The sequence below is a fragment of the Chionomys nivalis genome, chromosome X, assembly GCF_950005125.1.
Source record: "Chionomys nivalis chromosome X, mChiNiv1.1, whole genome shotgun sequence".
Classification (NCBI taxonomy): Eukaryota; Metazoa; Chordata; class Mammalia; order Rodentia; family Cricetidae; genus Chionomys; species Chionomys nivalis.
In genome coordinates, this window is record NC_080112.1 from 14,997,242 (window position 1) to 15,013,832 (window position 16,591).

General features: G+C 37.6%; 1 protein-coding gene across 1 annotated transcript in view; it reads left to right on the forward strand.

Annotated features, from left to right (window-relative positions):
* The first annotated feature begins 299 nt into the window (after positions 1-299).
* Fgf13 (fibroblast growth factor 13) overlaps positions 300-16,591 on the forward strand; it is a 534,707-nt gene continuing 518,415 nt past the window's right edge. Inside the window, exon 1 of the mRNA XM_057759648.1 lies at positions 300-577. The gene's annotated coding sequence lies outside the window, so the exon portion shown is untranslated. The remainder of the gene's footprint in view (positions 578-16,591) is intronic.

Sequence of the window (16,591 nt, forward strand, 5' to 3'; positions counted from 1 at the left end):
TACCCGGGGTGGTAACACTTTCCTTTCCAAATGATCCTCCTCCTCCTCTGGAGATAGTGAGGTAGTGATAGTTTTTGGGTCAAAGCACCAAAAACTGCGAGCTTTGCTCCACCTCCCCGCTTTGGTTCCTTCGCCTTGACATAGACTTGGTCCAGTAAGATGATCTGCCCACAGCTGGTCTCCTACACTTAGAACAAATTGGAAGCAGAAGAACTTGGGGAAGGAATTTAGTTTCACTAAAAATAGCTGCAATATAGACCCTGTGACTTACCACTCCTCAGAACAGTCGGATGTGAACCGAACAGGGTCCACTGGCCCCTGAAATTCTTCTCCACTTGTTTTTCCTGCCTGAAGCTCTTAAAGTCAAGGGGAAATTTAAGACTTGATAGTCCTTTGGCCCTGATGCAGACTCTTGAAAACCTCAGAAACGAATGGTGACGATATGACCAAGAATCTTTTTGGCCTCAGGAGTGCATGACTCTTGGCACTAATAAAAACCAGGCCCTTTAAGCGTTTGGTTCATGGTGGGATCTGGCTTGCTTCTCACTACCAGGCCCATTGCATCTCCACTTCTAAGGTAGGTGAACCCGAACTCACTGGGGGAAATGCTTTGGGATTTGGGATCCTGTTGGATAACACAGGCCCAAGTTTCCTCTGCCTGGGGCAGGGTGAAAAATGTCAGGGCAGGATATAGCCTACAAATCAAAAGTCTGTGCTACTAAAACACCAAAAAGCCATGATAGTATGTGGGAATTAATTCGTTTCCTTTCACCTTTTCACTACAAAGCCAAATGATTAGTCAGTAAGAATACACTTAGACTGTTCAGTTAAAATCTATCTCAATTTCTTTACCAAGATTTGCTTTATTTTGGCAAGGTACCTTCTTATTGCTTTTCCCACTAATGCGTGGTTTTGAATTTATCTCAGGGCATCACTTATCCCTATTTGCCTTTTCTGCTATGTAGCAGGGAAGAGCAATCTAGAGTTGACTAGAAATCCCTGTAGTTCAGGCAGTCTCTAGGAAAGTGGGATTCCAACTCAGATTGACAAAAGATTTGATGGTATTCTATTTCCCTTCTAAAATATTTCTGTTATGACTGATTTCTGGGTTTTAACCAGCTCATAGCCATGAACCATGAGGAAGGAATGAGAACTGAAGGAGAGCTGTGTTGTAGGAAGGCTGCTTGTTTGTTTCTGGCTGCTCAGCCCCAAAATAACCACACAGAAGCTGTATTAATTAAATCACTGCTTGGCATATTAGTTCTAGCTTCTTATTGGCTAGCTCTTACATCTTAATTTAACCCATTTCTATTAATCTCTGTATTGCCACGTGACTGTGACTTACTGGCAAGGTTCCATCTGGTGTCTGTCTCTGACGGGGCTCCATGATTTCTCCCTGATTCTGCCTTATTTCTCCCAGCATTCAGTTTAGTTCTCCCCACCTAGCTCTGTTCTGCCCTGCTATAGGTGCAAAGCAATTTCTTTATTCATTAACCAATAAAAGCAGCACATATACAGAAGGACTTTTCACACCAGAACTGGGAAGGTTTGGATGAGAAGTTAGGAGCCACTGAGAGGAAAAGAAGCAGCTTAGCTTTTGGAAAACTCAGAGTTGGCTTTCAAACACTGTGCTAAGCAAACTCCTAGGCCAGCAACCCCACTTGTCAATAATGGTGTTTTCATAGAAATGAAGATGGCTTTCTAAGAGATAAACTTTCTTTAAATGAAAATGGCACTCTTAAAATATCACAACGCTTATGGAAACAAGCCTCCTGATGCAGAATCATCTTTGTATACTTTTCAAAAATGAATTAGATCAATACTTGAACATTATATATGTCCTCTCCACTTCTTTGTGTCTTCTACGCTTAAGATACATGTATTCAAATAAAAACATGAAAATTTGGAGCTATAAAAATCACCTTTAAAATTATGCAGTCCAATCCTCATTAAATCGTGGGTTGCAGCATATTACTATTTAGTCTACCTACATTATTGCTTTATCTTTCCCTGCTACCTCAAAATGACAACTTGCACTTAAAGTTCTTCTCAGTATCACATCCTACTAACACTTTCTCCTTTCTTTCAGCATCTTCTTGAGGCTCATTCACTGTGTTAAGAGACTAGGTGAAACTTTGAACATTCACAGTATTTTTTCCATGGTACATTTAGTGCAGCCATATGACTTTATAACACTAGGTGCTCAAACATGTAGCAATTTATTGAAAATTGTCAAGGGTTTTGATTTAGCCTAGGTATGCATTTTAGGAAAATGATATGGAGAACATAATTTCTTTTTCTTTTGCTGAACAAGGAGATTTACTGGAGGTTGCTTCTAAATAGTGCACTTACCTAGTACTTTGAACAAGTGATTGCCATAATCCAATCTTTATGTACAAAAACAACCTTCCAGGAATGTATTCATCAGTAAAGAAGTGGTTTCCAAACCCAGTCACGAGCCACTGCGAGACTGGCTGCCCAGAAATCACCCTGAAAGATTCTTTAAAACTTAAATCTGGGCTATATCACTGAAAATTCTGATTCAGAAGGGGTTAGCACTCCAGAAACAGGACTTTCAGCAAACAACCCTGGCAATTCTGATGTATCATTCAATCTGGAAATCACTGGCAAGATCCGAGCTCCCCATTGGTGTCTTACTTGTTTGTTTAAATGTGTCAATGATTTTTACTTGCTTCAGAATCAAGTTTAGGCTTCTTACCTCGGCATTCATAAAACTCCTCACACATCTTTCCAATTGTATTCGTTATCTTTGTCTTTACTAACCCTAAAACCCCCAGTTGAATTGTATGAACTACTGTTTTCCATTTTGCTTTCATGCCTGGTCAGTTTCCTCCAGCTACTGCCTTAGATTCCTGTGTCTTTCCTCACCTCTCTGCATACCCATGTCTATGTACTATGGTCTACACAGCAATTCTGTATGTAAGAATGACGTAGAGGACTTTTTCAACATGCAAACTCTTGGCTCTCAATTATTGGACTTCTAATTCAGTAAATGCGGGGTTTTTAAATCAGACATGAAACAAACAAAAACACAAAACAAAAAAAAACAAATAAATGAAAAAAGGGGTTCTTTCAAGATCCAAAGCTCCATAGAAAGAGATACTAGAGCCTATGTTCCTCTGGAAACACCTTAAGCATGTGTGCCCATCACGGGCAAGATAACACTTAAGTCTCTATTCAGGGTACAGGATATGACCTAGAGGGTGAAGTATTTGTTGTGAAAGCATGATGAAGATTTGGGTTTCCATCCCCAGAACCTATACATGTCAGATTCTAGGTGTGGTGGTACATGCCTATAATTCCAGTGCTAGGAGGTAAGGCAAGTGGATTCCAGGGGCTCACTGGTCAGCAAATCCAGTCAATTAGCCCCTCACTAAACGAGAGACGTTTCTCAAAAAAGTAAGGTAAAGAACAAAATAAAAAGATACCTGGCCTCCATGTGTTGAAGCATTCCCCTGCATTCACATGTGCACATGCATTCCTATGTCATAAACAGAAAGTAATAATAAATAAAAACTTAAGTATGAGATCTTTCTGTTATAGATGAATGCAAGAATAAAAGATCCTACAATGAAGTTTTATTTTCTCTAGGATGTAAGACTACGAGGCAGATCCTTTATTTCTCAAATCTGAGATTTATGTAGGGGTGGGACTTAGAAACCTTCTTAGGTTACACAATTTAAGATAGCAATAAATGGATTCCAGGGAGTCTCTTGGCTTCAGTAGGATGGGAAACACCTGGCATTTCTAAATACAGTTCTTCTGCCATAAGGGAGGAATGAACACAATGCCAGGGGGTACAAAGGAGGAACAAGAGGAGTTAGGCAGTGGAGATGTGAATGAACTTGGAATAGGCTTCCTTTTCTTTAATACAGAAAAGTAACTATATCTGCTATAGAATTGCCCATTGTTGAAATGTGGCTATTATTTAATTTCCAATTCTCTCTCTCTCTCTCTCTCTCTCTCTCTCTCTCTCTCTCTCTCTCTCTCTCACACACACACACACACACAAAGTATTAAGATACAATTATAAAATACATAACTATATTACTAGACTAATATGTATGCTTCTATATTTCTATTCTCATAGAATTGTATTAAACATATATAGTTTACATATGTGCACAAATGCCTATGCCTTCCCTTTAAATTATAATTCATACAGAAATTACATTATCAGTCACACTTTTCTGTATTATACTTGTGTAGCCTTTTATTAATAATGTGACTTTACATTCTCTAGGGCTCTGTTTTGTTAATCCAGAAAATGAGAGTGACAATAGTACCTACCTCATAGGGTTACAGAAATGTGAAACAAAGCCAGGCAGCTATTTGTAATCCCAGAACTTGGACAGCTGATGCAAGAGGACTGTAATTTCAATGATAGATATAGTTCTAGGCTAGGCTAGGCTACCTGAAGTACTCAATATTTACATAAATCAGTATTTGCTGTTATTCTGCCATTATTCCCATTTAACAAAACCCACAAATCAACTACAATTGTTTAATTTGATTCTTTATTGCAATATAAATGGAAGTAAGTTATCCAAAAAAAACTTTTACTACTAAAAGGCAAACAAATAAACCTTGACTATATACATTTGCATACTGCCATTTTTCTTACTTTGTAATAGATTCCCAAGAATAAAATAACATTGCTTTTAGTTTCATTCAGTGTTACCTCATTCCTTTCTAAAAAGTATGCAATAGATTCACAGTTACACTAGCAATGGGAGTACACTTCATTCTGCAATATCACCGTGGTGATCTTTCAGCAGGTTCTTTTGTTTTTTATTATTATTTTTATGTGTGCATGCCTTAGTGTATGTGTATGCGCCATGTGTGTGTATAGATTCACAAAACTCATAAAAGGGACTATTCCCTGAAACCAGAGGCACAGACAGTCATGAGTTACTATGTGGGTGCTGGCAACTGAACCTGGGCCTTCTACATTCTGAAAAAGCAGGAAGCACTTTTAACTACTGAGCTTTCTCTCCACCCCCTTTACTAGTTCTATGGGTAAGATGACTTACTGTTCCTGGTTTCACTGGCTTCAAATCAGTGTGAATTCTTTAGGGGAGAAAAATGTTGCCCATTTAAATCCCAGCTCTGGGAAGTGGTTCTTCTATTCCTTTTCTTTCTGACCCACCATTACCACAACATCCTCCTTCTCCTTTCAGTTTGTGTTTCTTGTATTTTTGGCTGTGAGCATAGACTTTACATTATCACTATAAACTCCTCATATATTCCCCAGGTAGAGCTGTGTTTCCAATGTCTTGTCAATTTGTTTGAATTATGGTGAGTTTCGCTTAAATTCTGAGAACTGTATGTTGTAAAATGACTTTTATATAACTTCAAAACTTTTATTTTTGTTTTATTTTTATTTTTTGTTTCATGACTTTAGGGCCTGTCCTGGAACTAGCTCTTTTTTTTTTCTTTTTTTTTTAATTCTTTTTTACTTAAAATTTCCAACTGCTCCCCATTTCTCATTTCCCTCCCCCTCCTCCCACATATTGCCCACTCCCCCCACTCCCCTCCCCCTATCCCCACTCCTCTTCTCCTCCCCCCAGTCCATTCCCCCTCCCTTGGATGCTCACCTTCCTGGACCTAGATAGAAGTGGGAGGACCTTGGTCTTCCTGTAGGGCAGGGAATTTGGAACTAGCTCTTATAGACCAGGCTGGCTTGACCTCACAGAGATCCTCCTGCCTTTGGCAGGGATTAAGGAATGTCTCACCAGTGCCCAGCTATTATTTCAAAATTTAAGGAATTGGTTAAGAGGCTCTTTCCACGAATTGGTTAAGAAGATCTTTCCACTGCACGATTATGTATATCATTTCCTAGACTATCTTAGAGAACTTTTTCTATTCTTCAAATTTGTCTTTACTGGAATATATTTTAGGCTAATAGAGGTCTGATTTGTTTCAAATTAATAGCTAATTGCACCCGTACTGCAATTTCAATTTATCTTTGGCCAACTGAAATGAAATACTAATTTTATCATGCTTTAAATTTCTTTAATTATTATATATGTATAATTCTGCATTATTGATTTTATTCTTAATCATGCTATTAATTTGATTACAGTGACTTTAGTGTGTATGTGTATATATACTATATATACATATGTATGTGTATATATATATATATAATATTCCTCTTTTTCCCTCCCTTCTTGTCTCTCTTTTATTTTTTCATACTTATTCTAGGGCATTTATTCTTACATATAAGTATTAAAAATTTATTATATGAATAAACATCCTGTTTTTCTACTGAAAGACCACATTGGGGATTTAAATTGTAATTTGAAGATATAATATTGACATTGTCAGGATTTGTTTCATGTCTTCCACACTAGTGTTGCAGTTTTCTTCATACTGCCTTGATGTTTTTCTTATCAAATTTATCTCAGTATTATGTGTGGTATTTTTATTACTGTGAATATAATTTTATTTCAGTGTTTATTACTTGAATAGAGAAACACTATTGTGTAAGTGTGTGTGTATGTGTGTGTGTGTGTGAACCAACTTGATATTCAGAGCAACAAAAGTCTCTGAATAAGATGCATAGGTTCTGTTAAAGTATTTTCTTTCTCTAGCTCTACAAATGTAACATTAACAGTTAAAGATATCAGGATAGTTTGTAATGTTTACATTAGTTCCCTTTGGTGTTTTTTATTAGCTAGAAACTCCAAGTCAATGATGAATAATAACAGGGATATGAGGCATTCTTGTCAGGTTCTGAGTTTTATTTGATTGAGTCAGTGCTTTGCCATTTGTGATTATTTTTGGCATCCATTTTTGGTAAACTGTACTGTTTCAAGATACTTCCTTCTAATCGTATTTAATTTTAAATGTATTTTTAGGAGTGCAGCTAAATATTATCAAGTGAGTTTTCACACAATATTAATATCATCATTTATATAATTTTCCTCTTTAATTTATTGATGGCATAGATTATCCTGAGGGATTTGCTGATACTGATAATGAACCTAATTCACATTTCCATATTTAGTAGTATATATAGATTAACGATTTCTGTGAAACATTATCTGCTAGATCCTCAGTGGTCCAGGGTGTTTTAATTGTGATATATATATATATATATATATATATATATATATATATTAATACATATCCATATAAATTCACACATATATATAATTTATTTACTATTTATCTTCTTGTTAGTCAGGGTTTTCTTGTTCTATTGTGATCCTAGGTAAGTGACTCTAATTGTCACTGTAGGTCTGTCTGGCTCTGTTGCTTCAGGTCATGGTAGTTAGTACCAGTTTTTCCTAAGAGAACTCTCATCTTCTACCAATCAAATAAAAAAGACTCATGTAGCTAGTCTCAGGGTGACTGTAGGAATGCGAGAAGAAAGAGAAAAGTGGACAAGACCTCTTGGAGCCTCCCATTGGGAAGAATCACATTTCCAACTCCTTTTATTACTCATGTCAAATCGCTTAGCTAACCTCAAAAGTAAGGTGCAGGAAATGAATACCTTGAAAACACTTCCTGAATGAAGGGAAGGGTGAAATATATCCTAAATTGGTCATATTTTTTATTGAAAGACTCCTGGGTTGTATTTTTTAGTGTTTCATTATAAATGTCAACATATATATGAAAAAATAAGAGTACCTATAGATTTATCTGTTTATAGCCTTTTGTGTGTTTAGAGATTAAATTTAGACTAGTGTAACTTAAAAAGGAATTAAAGGAATTGCCTGCTTTTTTCCTTTTAAAATTGTATTATTATTATTATCATCATCATCATCATCAATTACATCCCAACCACAGCTACCCATCTGTCCTGTTCCCCAGTCTCTATTCCTCATCTCCACTCTCCTTCAGATCCATGCCTCCTCTGTCTCCCCTCAGAAAAGGGCAGTCCTCCAAGAGACATCAGCCAAGTATGGCATAATATGCCACAATAATACCAGGCATATACCATCACATCTTGGCTGGAAGAGGCAATCTAGTAGGAGGAAAAGGATCTCATAATTAGGCAAAAGAGTCAGCAACCGTCCCCACTCACACTGTTAGGAATCCCACAAGAAAACTAAGCTACTCAGCCATGACGTTAAATTAATTAAAGGGCTTGCCTAATTTTTTTTTGCAGCTTTAGAGAACTTAAATGATATTGAAACATTGTTTCCCCAAAATATTTATAGTTATATAAAAACCCATGAATTCCCTTTCTGTCATGACTTGCTCAATGGTAAATATTTATTCAATATTTAATTCTCTTATTTGATAAATGATGAATTGAAAAATTCTGCTTTCTAATGAGTTGATTTAGTTTATTAAGAAAGCATTTCTTTTCAGAATTTTGGCTGTGCTGCTGAAGAATTTTTTTTTTTTTTTTTTTTTTTTTTTTTTTTTTTTTTGGTTTTTTTCGAGACAGGGTTTCTCTGTGGCTTTGGAGCCTGTCCTGGAACTAGCTCCGTAGACCAGGCTGGTCTCGAACTCACAGAGATCCGCCTGCCTCGGCCTCCCGAGTGCTGGGATTAAAGGCGTGCGCCACCATCGCCCGGCCTGAAGAATTTATTGTAGAATTCTTTATATCTGTTTTTACTTCTGATTATGTTCCCTTTCACATTTCAAGACTTGGAAAGATTTGTTTTCATTTTTTTTCCTTAATCAGACTTCAAAAAGGGTTTTCTGTTCATCACTTTTTCTCAAAGGACAGCCTTTAACTATTTTATTAATCCTAGAACTTTTGTTGTTTCCTTTCCTACTTCCTTCTCATTATATTTGGGATTTTCCCAAATATCATAAGACAAGTACTAAGCTAATCTCTATTCTCATATTTGTTTGTCAATGCTCTAAGTACATATAGTTTTTTCCCTTAGTAAAGTTATCCCTGTGCCATGTGTATTTTTGAATAAAATGATTGATTTCCATTGCTTTTCAGATTGTTTGAAATTTCTCTTTGAATTCACTGGTATTCTAAGTATATTTCTTAAGTATTATATGCTTACTTTTGCATCTTTTAAATTATTTCTGTTATATAGCTGTTGTGCTCAAAGAGCTAATTTTCCTTTTTTGTTTTACTGTATCCTCTTTTTTCATCCCTTTCATAGTATCCTTTTAGATTTGTCTTTGAAGTCTCATATTCTGAGTTTCCCCTCAGAATTTGCATTTTAATATTTTTACTTTGTGCTTGTTTTTTCCTGCTATGAGTTATCTTCCTGGTCACTGTTCTGGCTCTCAGCTACACTCTCCTCTTCTACACTTCATCTACTAAACTGTTGATTTAGTAAATCATATTTTGAAGTACCACAAAGTCTGTTTAATGTGGCCATTCAAACTCAATCAGCATTCCTCTTTTGTTGTCTTCATTACTGGCAATGGTTGTAGTTTACAAGCTATTACTTATTCCTCCTTTTACAAAAAAAATAGTTAAAAATTATTTTTGATAGCTTATTGAAGATGGCTTATGGTAAAGGAAGCAGCCACGGGAAAGGACATGTATTTCTAGGTTTGTAGTGTCTCCACCTGCTCTTTTGTTTCATTTCTTCATATCCTCTTGAAGTCTTAGGGCAGCAGGAACATGGTTCTGATATTTTCACAGTCACTGATCTCTTCCATTTTGCAAGGTCTTTATAGTTCTGGAACAGTGATTTACTTTGCACTTAGCAGAGGAAGAAAGACAACAGTTCCTTTTGTTAAGACTTTCACAACATGCAGGACACAACTCCTATTTAGTGGTGTTCTGTAATCTTTAATAAATAGTTTGGACTGTGCCATAAAAAACACTGCAACCTTAAGTTCTCATGACTGGACTCTAGTTATCCTACTTCACAAGGAGTTGCATTATAATAAGACAAGGCTGGTGGTGAATTTAGCATAGATAATTGTAGTAGTTTTGGTGCTGTTGTAAAAATAATCACTAAAATATGATGATGTTGAGCCACCAAGTTGGTCCTAACAATTAAATTCACTTGGTGTCTACAATTATGACCTAAGTTTGATCCAAAACCAATATAGTAGGAGAGAACAAATTCCCACAAGTTGTCTTCTGACCTCCACATGAATGCTGTGGCATGCATATCTGTGACTGTGCACATGTATGAACATGTGCACCCACATACATGGGTACATACACACTCACACAAATGCGTACATATATACACTAAATATCTAATAAAATTAAAATATATTACAATGTTAAAGAATATTATTTATTTTGAATTTAATATGTTTTAATATAACTTTAGAACTGGAGTCATGCGAAGAGTGAAAATACAGACAATTTATGCTAGGAAGAGATCAGACAAATATCTCTAATCACTGCAACTTGAATCCCTGCAGGAGGCAAGAAAATAAACAATTGCTAGAATTCTGTAAAGTTTCCAATTGTTGCTCCATAAGGATAATAGGAAGCAGAAATTCAGATATTGCTATTCATTTGTACTGTCTGACCATCATATCATCGTAAGAGTAGTGAGTCTGTTTTACTCTGGAGTCTTTGATAGAGTTGAAGAATAGATAGTTATAGTTTCCCTTAGTTATGATAAAAGATGAATTAGATCTAATATTGTAACTATAATTCTTTCTTAGTAACTGTTTTGTTATATGTAATTTTACTATGTTAAAATTAAAACCTTCCTTTTTATTTGAACAGAAAAGGTGAAATGGTGTGGGAAGTCCTTCTGTATATTGTTACTTTTATTGGTTAATGCATAAAGCTGCTTTCACCCAATGGCTTGATAAAGTCATGCGGGAAATTCAAACAGAGATGTAGAAAGAGTAGGTGGAGTCAGAAAGAAGTCATGTAGCCGCCACAGTAGACAGACACCTCCTCCAGAGCCTGCCAAACTGTGACGGTAGACCAGGACCTCGTGGCAATGCACAGATTAATGGAGACAGGTTACTTTAGGATATAAGTATAGCTATAAATACACTTAAATGATTGGCCTAACAGTACTGCAAATAATATAGCTTCTGTGTGATTATTTTGGGAGTCTGGGCAGCCGGGAAACAAACAAGCAATCTCCCCCAGTAGATAGGTAAGTTCACAGTTATGTGTTATTGATAGTCACTCAGACTGTGTACTACTAGGCATACATCCACTCTACCAGTACAATATCCCAGAAAGGAAAACAAAGAAGAGAGAATAGAGTTGCAGGAGTGTTTAAAGAAGCCACTGGAAGGGACTCTCTGTCCTTCAACACCATGTCATAACTGGCAAACTTTAATGTGGGATGTATGAATATCATTTCCAGTAACAATAAATTTTGAACACCACTCATTATGGACAGAATCTTCCAGAATCTTTTAACTCATGTCAATCAGAGCCTTCTTGAAAATGTCAGCACAGGTTTTTGAAACAAAAAAAAATTCTGAGGTTAAGTCCTGATGTTGCTATTCAATATTGATGATAACATGAGCAGATATCTTGTCCAGTCTTCTTCCTTCTCTCTCTTCTCTCTCCTCTCTCTCTCTCTCTCTCTCTCTCTCTCTCTCTCTCTCTCTCTCTCTCTCATCTTTTTATATAGCCCTGACTTGCCTGGAACTTCTTATACAGGTCAACCTGGCCTGTACTTTATATTCCACAGGTCTAAAAGCAAAGAACTAAGTAACCAGTACACAAGAATTCTTAGTTTAAACAAAGTTTTTCTGTCTAAAAGTTGATTGCTTTGTGTAGGTTCTTGCAATAGTGGCACTCTGGCTGCCGCACAGAACAGCATGGTGACCGTTTCAAATGAGGGAAGCACAGGCATAAGCACCTTATCATTAAGGAGCCAGGATGTCACTTTTTTCATTTTTGTTCATATTTCAATATTGGTTCATAGTTCTTCTTTCCCTAAAATTTTGTAGCTACATTTAGCACCATTTGAATAACAGATCTTTAGGATAGACATATAATCAGGTGCCTAACCTTCATACTGTAGAAAATGCCTCAAGGTACTATCTAAGATGAGAGAGGGATCTTAATCCAACTGATCACTTAAACCAGGCATGTCCAATGTATGGCCCATAGGACACGTATATCCCCTGATAGCTATGGCTCAACAAATTTGTAGATGACAATGTCATCACAATGTTGAAAGGTTGGATACCTCTAATAAGCTGTAAGAAAAAAGGGAAGATTCCTAGCAAAGGTTTGTACTATATAAGACAGGATTTGAGAGAAACAGGGAGAAATGTCAGAGGCTGAATTCCATGAAAGTATGTGACAAGCCACCATGAAGTTTGTAGTGGGAAGTTTTCCTTAGGAATCAAGAACTGGGGAAGGAAAGGTCAGAAGGTATGACTGAGCAGAATGAGTTGACCTTTGAAAGAGGACAACCACAGCCTTAGCTAAAGCCGGCATGAAGCAATGGAGTATGTACGAGTGATCTCAGGCCAGGTCTCATTTATGCAATGTGAGGTGTTGCAGGAAGGCCATGGCATCTGATGAAGCAGTTTTGCAACTGAGGCAACCCTGATGGCAGTCACAGCTGGAGGATGCCCCCTGACCACAATCCACATGCCTGTTCAGCACTCCTTTTCTGGAAGTGGAATGTGGGAAGAAACAGCTCTGTGTCAACCATAGAGGGGTGGAGTCTGGCATTGACAGAGAATGAAGTAGCTAGTAAGTCCTGTTCTAGTGCCTGAATTTCCCTTTGTGTAACTTTCAGAGTTACTGATATTCCATAAACTGCAAAAATCTGTCAAGTTCTGGAGAAGAAGGAGTAATGAATTCTGGAAGTGAAAAGACAAACTTGAGCCCTTGTCCTGGCTTCCTACTATTTATATTTGTATAAGTTGCTTCACCTTTCAGAATTTGTTTCCTAAACTGGAAAATGGAGCTGATAATAGTACCACAGTATTGCTATGAGTGTAAGATGGAATAATATAAATATTTGGGATAGGCAAAAAACTTAGTGACTCTGTAAATGACATTATGAAGCTGGTATGATGGAGGAAGGTCATTGGTTAACTAATAAAGAAACTGCTTGGCCTGATAGGTTAGAACATAAGTGGGTGGAGTAAACAGAACATAATGCTGGGAGGAAGAGGAAGTGAGGTAAGACGCCATGCCGCTTCTCTCCAGGACAGACATGATGAAGCCAGCTGCCAGGTCAGACATGCTGAATCTTTCCCGGTAAGACTGGTGCTACACACATTAAGAGAAATGGGTTAACCTAGATGTGAGAATTAGCCAGTAAGAGGCTAGAGCTAATGGGCCAAGCAGTGCTTAAATGAATACAATTTGTGTGTTGTTATTTCGGGTAAAGCTAGCCAGTGGCTGGGAGCTGGGCGGCAGGAACGCAGCCCACAGCTCCTGCAACACTGGTATATTTGTTCTGTTTTTTATGTGATAGGTGTTTTGTTAAGTCTTGGTTGGAATGGAATCTGGTCATTTGTTATGAATAGTTACATAGAGTACTCATCATCTGTGGGCATCTTTGTCAAAGAAGTGAAGACACAGTCAAACGCAAATCTGCTAACAACTAAATATTACACCAAAGAATTTCTCAAGAAAAGGAAAATCTTTAACAGTTGTCAGAATGATTGCTAGAGTAAAGGCAATCGGAAAAACTTTGGAAAACTGACCTGGGCCAAAGCGTTTTGTATGTTGTGTGCTGAGCAATGATGTGAAGTCTGTTGTTTGACTGTATCTTTTTGAAGATTGCTTTAATTTTTTGTGTATGACAGTTTTGCCTGTATGTGGTGCCCACAGAGGTAAAAGGGGAATGTATGATACCCTGTTACTGGGGATAGAATGGTTGTGATCTGCCATGTGAGTTCTGGGGATCAAACCCAGGTCCCCTGAAAGAACAGCTGATGTTCTTTTGCTCCAGGCTCCCCTGAATACTGAAAAAGTTGGTTGAGACAGACTTTAGAATGAATGTAGATCATGTTGTGAGAGAAAGGCCAATATTGATCATTAACTCCTCCTTGCTATAGGCAATTCTGAGAGCTGTGGAATGATAGGAAGTCTTGATAGACAGCCTAGACTTCCCAGTGGTATCTATTGTCTTGAAATAAGGAGTGATGGGCAGTCTATGCTGCATAGTAATATCCATTGTTCTGGATTGTGATTGAATTCTTCAGTAAGTCCTATTCAATATTTTCCCCTTCCCTAGAAAAGCAAGTGACAAAACATTTAAAGATGTCAATTTCTCACAAGCATTCTGGTATCACATTGTAGTGGTCCAAATGCTCAGTTTTATAGAAGAAAGAAAATCACCTATCTGCTTGCTGTGGGTTGTGAAGGTCTCAATGTCAAGCTGCTAATGGATAAATTATTGACATCTCTCTGTCTTACAACTGTCATTCACTTCTAAAATCCATTTTGATCGGTAGGAGATAGTCAAACAGGAAACAAAAATCACAGGTCCAATATAAATCTAGGATTTTCATTTTCTTTATCAAGTGTTTGTGTAACAGAGCACCCCAAAACTGAATGTCTTAAATCAATAGCCGTTTGGATCACAATCATGTGGATTAAGAATCTGGATAGAGTGCAGAAAGAAATTTTGTAGATTTTAACTCTGGCAGCAGGCTGAGATGGTCTGACTTGGGTCATATAGCTATAATGTTGGTAATTGCTATCACCTGTGTTCTTCATGCTCTGTCACATGACATCTTCTAATGGCCAGCATTTGGTATCCTGGTTTGCTTTCTGTTGATGTGATAAAAAACTTACCAAAACCAACTTGGGAGAGGGTTTATTTGGCTTACAAGGCAGGAACTCAAGGCCTGATTCTGGAGACAGGGACTGAAGCAGATGCTTGAAAGAAATGCTTCTTACTGACTTGATTTTCTTGTCTTTCTCCCTTCCTTCCTTCCTTCCTTCCTTCCTTCCTTCCTTCCTTCCTTCCTTCCTTCCTTCCTTCCTTGCTTTCCTTTCCCTTCCTGCTCTTTCCTTGCCTGGCTTCCCTGATCCAAATAATCACACAGAAACTGTATTAATTACAACACTGTTCTGCCAATGACTTAGGCATATTTCTAGAAAGAGCAGTCTCTGTCTAAACCTCCCTTCTTACCTCCCTCCCTCCCTCCCCCCTCCCTCCCTCCCCCCTTCCTCCCTTCTTTTCTCCCTCCTTCTCTCTCCTTTTCTCTTTCTTTCTTTCTTTCTTTCTTTCTTTCTTTCTTTCTTTCTTTCTTTCTTTCTTTCTTTCTCTTTCTTTTCCAAGACAAGCTTTCTCTGTGTAATAAGCCTGGCTGTACTGGAGTTTGCTATGTAGTTCAGACTGGTCTTCAACTCACAGAGGTCTGCTTGCCTCTGCCTCTCTAGTGCTTCAGCTACCTTTCTTTTTTATTTTATTGATTTTTATTGAGCTCTACATTTTTCTCTGCTCTCCTCCCTGCCTCTCCCCTCCTCCTTCAACCCTCCCCCAAAGTCCTCATGCTCCCAATTTATTCAGGAGATCTTATCTTTTTCTACTTCCCACGTAGATTAGATCTATGTAAGCCTCTTAGTGTCCTCATTGTTGTCTAAATTCTCTTGGATTGTGATTTGCAGGCTGGTTTTCTTTGCTTTATGTTTAAAAGCCAACTATGGTTGAGTACATGTGATAATTGTCTTTCTGTGTCTGGGTTACCTCACTCAAAATGATGTTTTCTAGCTCCATCCATTGCCCTGCAAAATTCAAGGTGTCATTATTTTTTTCTGCTGTATAGTATTCCATTTTGTAAATGTACCACATTTTATTTATCCATTCTTCAGTCGAGGGGCATTTAGGTGGTTTCCAGGTTCCAGATATGACAAACATTGCTGCTATGAACATAGACTAGAACATGTCCTTGCGGTAGGATTGAGCATCCTTTGGATATATACCCAAAATTGGTCTTCCTGGGTCTTGAGGAAGGTTTAGCTCCTCTGCCTAAGAGGGAACCAACCACAATAGGCCCTTCTACATTAATTGGCAACCAATAAAATGTTCCACAGACATGAACACAAGCAAATCTGATCAATGCAGTTCCTGAGTAGAGATTCTTAGGTATTGTCTACATTTGTGTCATTTTGATAAAAAGTAATTGTGACATTGGGCTTCACATCATGGATTCAGGATGTCCAATGTCTTACATGCTGGCTGGATTTTCCCCAAGGGAAATTTCTTCCAGATCTTTTAAAAGCTTTACCAGGAACTGACACAGCATAACTTCTATCACATTCTATTGCTAAAAACACAAGGATATCTTGGAGTCAACAGACATTACCTGTGTATTGTGAAATGACATGAACTCACAGGTGTGCAAGAACTTGTGTGTTTCTATTACAATTACTGATGCCACATGGAGTATTACCCTAAAACTCGGCATTTATATTAATCAGATAGGCATTACTACAATGAAATACCTGAGGCATCTAACTTCATAAAGGCAAAAGGCTTATTTAGCTCAGTTTTGGAAAACTGTAAGTTCAAGCAGCAAGATGCAGAACCTCTGGAAAGGTGTTCCATGGCTGATAGGGAATGACAGTGGAAGGAGTGTGTATCAAGACAAGCAGTCACATCCTGTGTGCTGTAGGGGAAACGAGAGATGTATGCTGTATTGCGCATATAGAAGCCCTTCCTAGGTTAATAGAAAGTCAGATAAGCAAATATTGCTGTCTCACTACCCCTTTCGTAGT